Below are 10,476 nucleotides of genomic sequence, written 5' to 3' on the forward strand. Positions count from 1 at the left end.
CTGTCTCTTTGAGAAATACCTACCCACCAGCATGCTCACGATAAAAATCCACCTCCTTGTACATCTTGTGGATGAAGTGGAGATTGCTGGACCTGTCCATATGCAATGGATGTTCTTCTTGGAGCGCTTCATAAAAACCCTGAAAGGCTTTGTGCGATAATGAGCTTGGCCAGAAGGTAGCATGGCCGAAGTTTGGTTGGTGTCCCGATTCGATATCCCGAAGGCATGGAGGAGATGCCTCGATTTATGTCAACGTGATGGTTGCATGGAGCCTTGATCGCAGCGTTGTTACGCGAGCGGTGAATGAGAACTAGCCTCTCTCACAACCCGATAACAAGATGTAAAGGAGTGCCAGTTAAAGTATTTGACCTTGTCGAATGCACAACTCAACTAGGAAAATTTAAATATTCGACGAAACTCACAACCACACAAGACAACTCACTAAGAAAATATCCAAAATTTTGACAACAACTAAATAAATTTTATTCTCATACCTTGATAGCCTCGAACTAAAGCTTGGCACAACAAAGTCTAACTTCTTCCTTTTCCACAATAGCATGTCCCAATATCTCTCGCATGCGACCCTCCTCTCACATCTCTCACAAGATGACAAGAAGATACAGAGGAAGGGGGCCCCTAACTCTCTACTCTCCTCTCCTTTTATAGTTTTTTCATCCTCTCTTACGTTGAAGAAGTATTTGCTTTTCCCAAAAAGCCTTAGGTTTTTTATGCCTTTCAAATTTAAGGCAATTTATTATTCTTAACATTGAAGATATTAAAGCTTAGGAAACTTTTAAGCCTTTAAGACCTTTTTTTCCATGCGTTAAGTTAACGCATCTTGCTGTATGACCTGCCTTGTTTTTTTCTTTTTTAAATTGTCTTCCCTCCTTTTTTGATGTTTCACTCTACGTCTTCCTCATTTTCTCCTTGTTCTCTTTCTTCCTCTGTTCTACTCTTCTGCTACTCCTTTGCCTTTCTCTCTCTCTCTCTTATTGCCTCTTCTCTGATCTTAAATCCTTCAACTCTTCTCAATGGTAACCCCTTTCCAAAAGGCAACATGGTCCTTGATGTTGGCGGCAGCAGGCTTCGGAGAAGGATAGAACCAGGTGGCATCCTTGTTTTGCTTGCCGTCGACCTCGATGGTGTAGTAAAAGGCTTGGCCCTTCCAGCCGCAGTTGGTGTGGGTTGAGCTGGCCTTCATGTACTGCATGTGGACAGACTCTGGGGGAAAATACACATTCCCTTCCACCGTTTCGTACTTTTCTATGGAGGCCAGGATGGCCCCATTCCAGGTGGCTTTGGCACTCGCCATCACAAAAGAGTACATGATCTCTCTTCCTCTTCTTGAATCTTCTCCCTCCCTACTTCTCTGTCTCTCGCATATTCTTGATACTTCACATTCATCTTATTTCGCATGTCATATACATAGGATTCAACGGCATTCTTCTTATCTTTGGTCTCTTCCATAATCCGATTCTACAGAGCCCCCGAGCTTCTTGCTCCTTGTATCTTCCTCATTTTCTCCTAGCTTCTTAGGCTCTTCCAGCTTTGTCATCTTGAGCTTCCGTCATCTCTCCTACGTGCTACTTCGTCTGCTTCACCGCCCCTCCTTGAAGTCATCTTTTTCTTAACAAAAAGCTTGACTTTCACTTCGACTCGTTCATCTCTGTCACCGCAATGTACTATGGAGGAGTTTGTCACAGGGTCATTGAGTAACTTGAGTGCCTGCACACTCTTTACGTCTCTCGTCTTCAGTTTCGATGCATCCTTTTGGTCTTGCTCTGTCGTAGCAGCGTCTACCCCTCCGAGCTCTCTCCTTCTGTTAGTCATTGATTCCTCACCACGTGATCCCTCTAGCGCATCTTGTAAAAGTTGCAATGCAGCTTGTCTCACTGGTACCTGTTCAATTACCACTGTCTCGTGCATTGCCCCTAAAGTTGTAACACCAAATGGCATCATGCTATTTGCACATGTAGAATCCACTTCCGCATGTGCTCGGATTATAAATGCAGTCTCTACACGCACTGCCATTGTTGAAATCAAGAGAGCCACCACTTAACAATTCTCAAGAGCCTCTCGAGAAGTAGATAGTACCTCTCCAAGTATGCCCAGAAGATGTGATACAGTCCTTAAGATGACAACCAGCATGGAAGAGCTTGTATTCGCTACAGAAAGCTGCTTTGTCAGAAGAACTAAAACTCCTTCTGAGTTTCCTCACTCATCTGTTCCAGAACACCTACACAAGAATGTAAAGTACACATGCCTGAGAGTGAGCATCTATTTGCGACTTGGGGTTGAAAGTCAGCATTCCCATTGCTTGTAAGGCATAGTTTTGTAACTCCATATCACTATGGCCATAAGTCAGATGCATTCCCTGTGACTTCTTCCGTGGTTGTATCTGGCATCTGGATTTAAGCCGAGAGCAAGGAAAGTTCCTAAAGCTGCAACATATCCTCCAGTGCCTTAACACAAAGAGCCGCACAATTCTCAAGCCCTCCTGCTCCTAAGCCTGGCCCACCTCTTTTGTTTTTGCCTACCTGTCTGAATTTCCACACCTACCAACTCCCTGGTGCCCATAAAAGCTGTGAATCCTGTCACCAAGCCACCAGATATCCATGGAATGAAAAGCACAAAGCCTCTTCTGCTAAAGCCACTTGTGATGGCCAAACAAAAGAGAAAGGAGAAAGCATATCCAAAGCTTATGGAAACAAAGAAGGGCTCCTTCTCTCCCAGCAATCTTGAGCTGTAACGAACTACGGGCCCTGTTCCATGATCACCATGAGCCACCATCGGATTGTGATTTAAATCACCGTTACTGTGAATCACAGTTGATATTGGGCTAGAGAGCAGCCTGTGTGATCATTGATTTCAAATCCTTCATAAAACTGCAATAAATCTATGCTCCATGAAATGCTCACAGTTTAATAAAGCATCAGAGGCATCGAGAAGCTCTGTTCTGTAAATCCCATCAACGAGAAATTGATTGAACTTAGGCTTTAAATTGCCCTTCAAGGTAACATACCAATTCTCTAGAGCTATCCTAGTGAGCTGGTTCCTTTGAATCTCTGAGAGGGTAATGATTTTACCCGTGCCCAAAATTCCTGCTTCAATCTGAGCAGCTACATCTTTCTGAATGCTAGGATCGAAACCATTCTTGGAATTTTTATTTCATGCAATGTGTCCTAGCAGAAATATGATTTGGAAGGAACTTCGTGCTCAACCATACATGATTTGATAAAAAAATGCAATTGATCTATGATATGCAATTAATCAATCCATGCTACACACAAAATAATGTATGCATTGAAGAATCGTGCCTAGCCTATCTAGATGTGATCGTGCGTCACGAAAAATGCAAACAAAATTCCTTATTAATTTAATATTCCTTATCCTCACCTCTCAACTCTCATAAGAAGATATGAAATACTCCACTCCACCCGCCCATAATCTCACATCACTCTAGAAAATGGTGGTCCTTAAGATGTTGACCAAATATGAACAACCCTTCTCATAATTGATGGCGTCCTTCACGACCCTCGAACTCTCCCAACCCCTTACCCTCTCAACCAGAGGTTCTTAACTTTGTGATGAACATCCCAAATGGTGCGTGCGAGAAATGTGTGAGCTCAATGACAGGTGCTCTCTCATGTGCGCGTGCATCTAAGATTTATTGCATATAGTTGCAGCGGACCTCATGCCGTGCTAGTGCTCAATGATGGTGCAAAATGTCCTTAATCCCAACCCATGGCATGGAAGTATTTGATAGGAATAGGAGACGATCCCCGAGTGCAGTGCATCAATAAGTGCAGTGTGAAGTGCTCGTGAACCCATTATCCCCTGTGATGTGCAAGAGTCTCGACAAGAATACATACCTAGCTCCTCAATGTTCGGTAGCTAATAGCAAGCTCCAAGATTATCCTTTTCAAAAAATACCAAACTCGACCAAGTCTATCAAGTTTCACACTTAACAAATCAAACAAAATGACAGAAACATATCCTAAGCTAATCAAACACAAGAAATCCAAATACAAAATAACAAAACAAACTGTCACGCAAACAACAAAGCTAGCAAAAATCAAACCTAACTACAGTTTGACTAGGGGTTTTGAGTTTTCGCAAAAATGCTTGACATATTTGGCCCTCCCCCTAGTCTGCAAACATTCATGTGCAACAGTTACTTTCATATAACGATGCAACATCTATCATCCATTCAGTTTCCTCATTCTTTTGTTGAAATTGTTGTTCTGACCACTCCTCTATTTGTATTGTCATTAACCTTGATATATATTTCTTTAATCTATATCCATTTATCCTCTGTTTATGTGCCTTCCCATCCAAATTTTCTAATGCATAAGTTCCATTTTTAAAAATTTCTGAAACTCTGAATGGTCCTTCCCATTTTGTTTGGAATTTCTTTTGAAAAGTATGATCCAATTTACTATTGTATCTCAAAACTAAATCCCCTTTTTTTATATTTTTATATTTTATTTTTTAATTAATCTCTTGTAAAAAAATTTCTTGAGTTTTTTCATATTGATCACATACTTCCTATCTGTTTAATTGTGCTTCTTGTAATTGTATCAACCTTTCTGTGAAATAATTTTTTTCCTCTCCTTCAGTCAACTTTTCAATCATCCTTAAAGCCGGTATTTCTACCTCTATAGGTAATAAAGCTTCCTTTCCATAAACCAGTTTAAAGGGAGAATAGCCTATACTTTCTTTTCTTGCTAAACGATAAGCCCACAAAGCACTTGGCAATTCAATATCCCATGTTTGTGGATGATCCTTTGTCATTTTAGACAGCATTCTTATTAACTCCCCGTTAAATTGCTCGTTGAGACCATTACATTGAGGATAGTATGGTGAAGCAAATATTTTTGTTATTTTCATTTTCTCACAAAGATAGTCTATTAATTCTCCCTTAAAACCTGGTCCTCTATCTGACAAAATCTCTAAAGGTGTTCCAAATTTACAGCATATATCTTCATAAATAAATTTTCCCACATCTATGGCTCTGATGTTTTTTACAGCCTTAGTTTCTGCCCATCGAGAAAGATAATCAACGGCTGTTAAAATATATATTTTTCCTCGTGAAGTATGGGGTAATGGACCAATTGCATCAATTCTCCATTTTTCAAAAATTTCATATGCAAGAATTGTTTTTCTTATTTCCGGTTTCAATATCCTCTTACTCATTCTTTGTCATTCATGACAGGATTTGCACCAATGATTAACATCTTTTTGAATGCTTGGCCACATATATCCTTCAGTTAAAATCTTTTGTAAAGTTATTTTATAAGAATAATGTCCCACAAGCCCCCTCATGATTTGTTTCTAAAATGTGATATATTTCTTCCTTCTAGGGTACTCTTCTTAAAATTAAATCCACTCCTTTTGCATAAAGAACATCGTTCACCATTTTATATCTTCCAGCTCTTCTTAAAAACCCATACTTTTTGTTTTTTTGAATACTTGAAGGTATTTTTCCTATTAACAAAAATTCTTCTTTCAAGTCAAGAGCTTCTCTTCCCCTATAGAGAGGAAGATCTGCTTTCATTACAAACACTTGACAAATTGCTAATTGGGCTGCATTGTGAGCTTCCTGATATTCTTCCTTGGAAATATGTTTCAAACTCCAGGCTTCAAACTGCTTTAGATCTCTTCGAATTCTATTACACAACTTCTTCAATTTGGGATTTTTGATATGCCAAACTCTGAGTATTTGCTTTACTAATAGTAAAGCATCACCTCTAATTCTCAACCTTCGAATTCCCATTCTTCGACAAAGCAAAATGGCTGCTTGTAAGGTTGCATACTCAGCTTCATTATTACTTGTTGCCTCAAGTTTAACTGTTTCTTTTTTTATTTAATTTTCTTGAGGATCATAAACTACTATTCCTCCTGAAGATGCTTGGTGTGCCTTACGATATGATCCATCGAAATACATCAAGAATGAGTTTTCTATTTCTGGTTTTTCTTCTTCTTTTTCTCCAAATTTTCCTTTAAGTAAAAAAGAACTTCCTCTATAGGTTAAAAGGTCTGCTATTGTAGCCCTAGTTGAATCCTCCACCTGGAATTTATATTGAAACTCTTCTAGTTCAACTATCCATTTCATTACTCTTCTTGATAAGTTTGAGTTATTCACCAACTGTGGTAATAGTGTATAGCTTGTTAAAATAGTAAAGGATTTTGGTAGTAAATATCTCCTAAACTTTCTACAAGCAAATATTACACTTAACATTACCAGCTCTATTTTTGTATATGTTTTTTCTATTTGCAACTTCACTTGACTTGCGAAATAGATAGGTCTCATATATCTAGAATTCCTTCCTTGTTGCATTAGAATTGCTCCAATAGCATCTTTCCCAACTGAAGGATTCACAAAGAACTCCTTTCCCCAATCAGGTGCTTAAACTGATGATGCATGACTCACAGTTTCCTTCACCTGCTGAAACACTTCTTCAGCCTCTTTAGTCCACTCTAAAGGATCCTTCTTGGCTACCATCTGTAATGGATAGAGTAACTGAGATGCCAAAGGAATGAATCTTGATAGATATCTTACCTTATGAATGAATGTCATAAGTTCTTTGGTATCTATAGGTGATATTAAGGTTACTAGAGCTTCTACTTTTTCAGGATCAGGTTCTATTCCATTTTCCGAAACTACATGACCAAGAAGTTTCACTTTTGGTTGAGCTATTTTACATTTTTTTGGATTGAGTTGACAACCGTAACTATCCAATCTTTCAAATACTTTCCCAAGTTTTTCACAATGTTCTAATCTTGTACTATGGACACAAATATCATCTATGAAGTCTCTAACAAACTTTCCTAGGTAAGGTGCTAGCACTCTATTTATCCTCCCTTGATACCAGGCGGGTCCATTACTAAGTCCAAAAGGTAAAACTCTATAGCAAAAACAACCCCATGGTGTTATGAAAGTCGTTTTCTTTTGATCTTCTGGAGTAATGGGTAATTGAAAATATCCAGAATATCCATCACAAACACTATACCTTTCAAAACCTGCGACTGAATCTAAGATTTCTTCTACGAATGGAAGCGGATAATGATCCCTTTTTGTGACGGCATTTAGAGGCTTATAATTAACACAAATTCTCCAACCTCCTGTTTTCTTTGATGCTATAACTATTGTGCTTAGCCATTCTGAATCTTCTATAGGATAAATAAACCCGGCCTGCAACAATTTATCTACTTCTTCTTTCAAAACTGATATTTGTTCTGAAGTTAGGGGTTTTAACTTTTGACATACTGGCTTGGCATCTTCTTTCAATTCTATTTTTAGCCCTTCCCCTTTCATTCCTCTGATTTCTAAGTATGAAGTTGCGAAAAGATTGGGATATTTATTTATAAGTGAATGATATTGTTTTCTTTCTCCATGTGTCAAATCTTGACTTAACATTTTTTCCAGAAACTCTCTTTTTTATGTTGAAACTTGTGGTGACTCCATTAATTTTTCTAATTCCTCTAATTTTCCTTCTTCATCATCTTTAAAAAACCCATTTTTTTTATTTCCTTTGGTTTTAACATTTATATTTTGGACTTTTTTTGAGTTTTCTTCTTCTGAAGTTGATTCTTCGTCTTTTAATAGGAACAAGAGTCCTTTTTCTTTAGAAGGAAGATTTAAATTAGGACTTTTTTTGTTTCTTGATACCCTTGTAACTATTGATGGTTCTATATGAGTTATTGACCTTATTCTGTTTCCTAAAGATATTTCTTTCTTTGTTTTATTATTTTTTTCAATTATTATAGATGAAATTTTTGGATCTGAATCACTTTCTGAACTACCCTCCTCAGTTTCATCTTCTTCTTCCGTACTATCACTTTCCTCTTCTTCTTCCTTGCTAGTATCCTCATTCACTAATTCTTTTCTCGAGGCCATATCAAACTTCTTTGCCACTCCTCTACTGTCATAAATTGTTAATATTCCTTTCCCCTAGTCTTGTATTGCTCCTGCTTTCCTAAGCTAAGGTCTACCTAGAATAAGCGGAAACGCTCCTAACCCTGCTGGCATAACACGATAAGTAATTTTCATGGCAACTCCATAATTTTCTTGATTTGGTTGTCCTATTAGTCCTCCATTACCTCTTCCTAAGGGTCGACCTCTCAATGCTCCTAGCCTCATGTTTTGCATTTGTCCAGATAATTGATCTTCAACTTCTGGTGCTAGTTGAGTATTTTGTCTAGCTAAAACTTGATAATTCTGTTCCTCCCTTTGCCAAATTTGGTCTCTATTTTCTATAGGTGTTTTAAATGAATCTCTTTTTTTAAATTTCTCAATTTTTCTTTCTTTTTCTATAGCAATCATTACAGCTTCATCAAAAGTACTAGATTCTTTAATTTCCAATTTTGTCCTCACATCTCCTTATAATTTTTCAATGAAATTTTTAATTTTTAACATTTCTGGGGCTCTCTCTCCTGGGCCTAAAGATACATTCCAAAGATCCCACAGTCTAGCATACTCTAAGGCAAAAAATTCAATGGTCTGGTCTTCTCTCTTTTGGCATGTTTCTATTTTTCTCCAAAGGTCATGTGAAGTTCCAGTTTCTTTAAAACGATCAAGAATCGCTTGTTTAGTTGCTTCATATTCCATAGGAACAGGAGGATTTCTTAGTCTAAGGGTCTTTTCATAATCTTCAAACCAGTTACGACCCTCATCTAACAATTGAAATTTCTGAATTTGAAGTTTCAGTGCTGAGTCATTTATTCGCTGGATAATACATCCAAGCTCTAATTTCTTGAGGAATCGCCGAGGATCCTCTCCTTTTTTACCATAAAATTCAGGAAAAGAACTTGCCATTTAAAAATGATTAAAAACAAGCAAACAATCCACAAATCTCGAACAAAGTCAAAATATCAGTTCTCCTCAGTGGGGACACCAAAAAAGAGATGTTACGCGAGCGGTGAACGAGAACTAGCCTCTCTCACAACCCGATAACAAGATGTAAAGGAGTGCCGGTTAAAGTATTTGACCTTGTCGAATGCACAACTCAACTAGGAAAATTTAAATATTCGATAAAACTCACAATCACACAAGACAACTCACTAAGAAAATATCCAAAATTTTGACAACAACTAAATAAATTTTATTCTCATACCTTGATAGCCTCGATCTGAAGCTTGGCACAACAAAGTCTAACTTCTTCCTTTTCCACAATAGCATGTCCAAATATCTCTCGCATGCGACCCTCCTATCACATCTCTCACAAGATGACAAGAAGATATAAGGGAAGGGGCCCCCTAACTCTCTACTCTCCTCTCCTTTTATAGTTTTTTCATCCTCTCTTACGTTGAAGAAGTGTTTGCTTTTCCCAAAAAGCCTTAGGCTTTTTATGCCTTTCAAATTTAAGGCAATTTATTATTCTTAACGTTGAAGATATTAAAGCTTAGGAAACTTTGAAGCCTTTAAGACCTTTTTTTCCATGCGTTAAGTTAACGCATCTTGCTGTATGACCTGCCTTATTTTTTTCTTTTTTAAATTGTCTTCCCTCATTTTTTGCTGTTTCACTCTGCGTCTTCCTCATTTTCTCCTTATTCTCTTTCTTCCTCTGTTCTGCTCTTCTGCTACTCCTTCGCCTTTCTCTCTCTCTGTCTCTCTCTCTCTCTCTCTCTCTCTCTTATCGCCTCTTCTCTGATCTTAAATCCTTCAACTCTTCTCAACAGTAACCCCTTTCCAAAAGGCAACATGGTCCTTGATGTTGGCAGCAGCGGGCTTCGGAGAAGGATAGAACCAGGCGGCATCCTTGTTCTTCTTTTGTCGTCGACCTCGATGGTGTAGTAAAAGGCCTAGCCCTTCCAGCCGCAGTTGGTGTGGGTTGAGCTGGCCTTCATGTACTGCATGTGGACAGACTCTGGGGGAAAATACACATTCCCTTCCACCGTTTCCTACTTGTCTATGGAGGCCAGGATGGCCCCATTCCAGGTGGCTTTGGCACTCGCCATCACAAAAGAGTACATGATCTCTCTTCCTCTTCTTGAATCTTCTCCCTCCCTACTTCTCTGTCTCTCGCATATTCTTGATACTTCACATTCATCTTATTTCGCATGTCATATACATAGGATTCAACGGCATTCTTCTTATCTTTGGTCTCTTCCATAATCCGATTCTACAGAGCCCCCGAGCTTCTTGCTCCTTGTATCTTCCTCATTTTCTCCTAGCTTCTTAGGCTCTTCCAGCTTTGTCATCTTGAGCTTCCGTCATCTCTCCTACGTGCTACTTCGTCTGCTTCACCGCCCCTCCTTGAAGTCATCTTTTTCTTAACAAAAAGCTTGACTTTCACTTCGACTCGTTCATCTCTGTCACCGCAATGTACTATGGAGGAGTTCGTCACAGGGTCATTGAGTAACTTGAGTGCCTGCACACTCTTTACGTCTCTCGTCTTCAGTTTCAATGCATCCTTTTAGTCTTGCTCTGTCATAGCAGCGTCTACCCCTCCGAGCTCTCTCCTTTTGTTAGTC

This window comes from Lygodium microphyllum, chromosome 13 (assembly GCF_053477565.2).
Source record: "Lygodium microphyllum isolate KBCC chromosome 13, Lygodium_microphyllum_v1.1.10, whole genome shotgun sequence".
Taxonomy (NCBI): domain Eukaryota; kingdom Viridiplantae; phylum Streptophyta; class Polypodiopsida; order Schizaeales; family Lygodiaceae; genus Lygodium; species Lygodium microphyllum.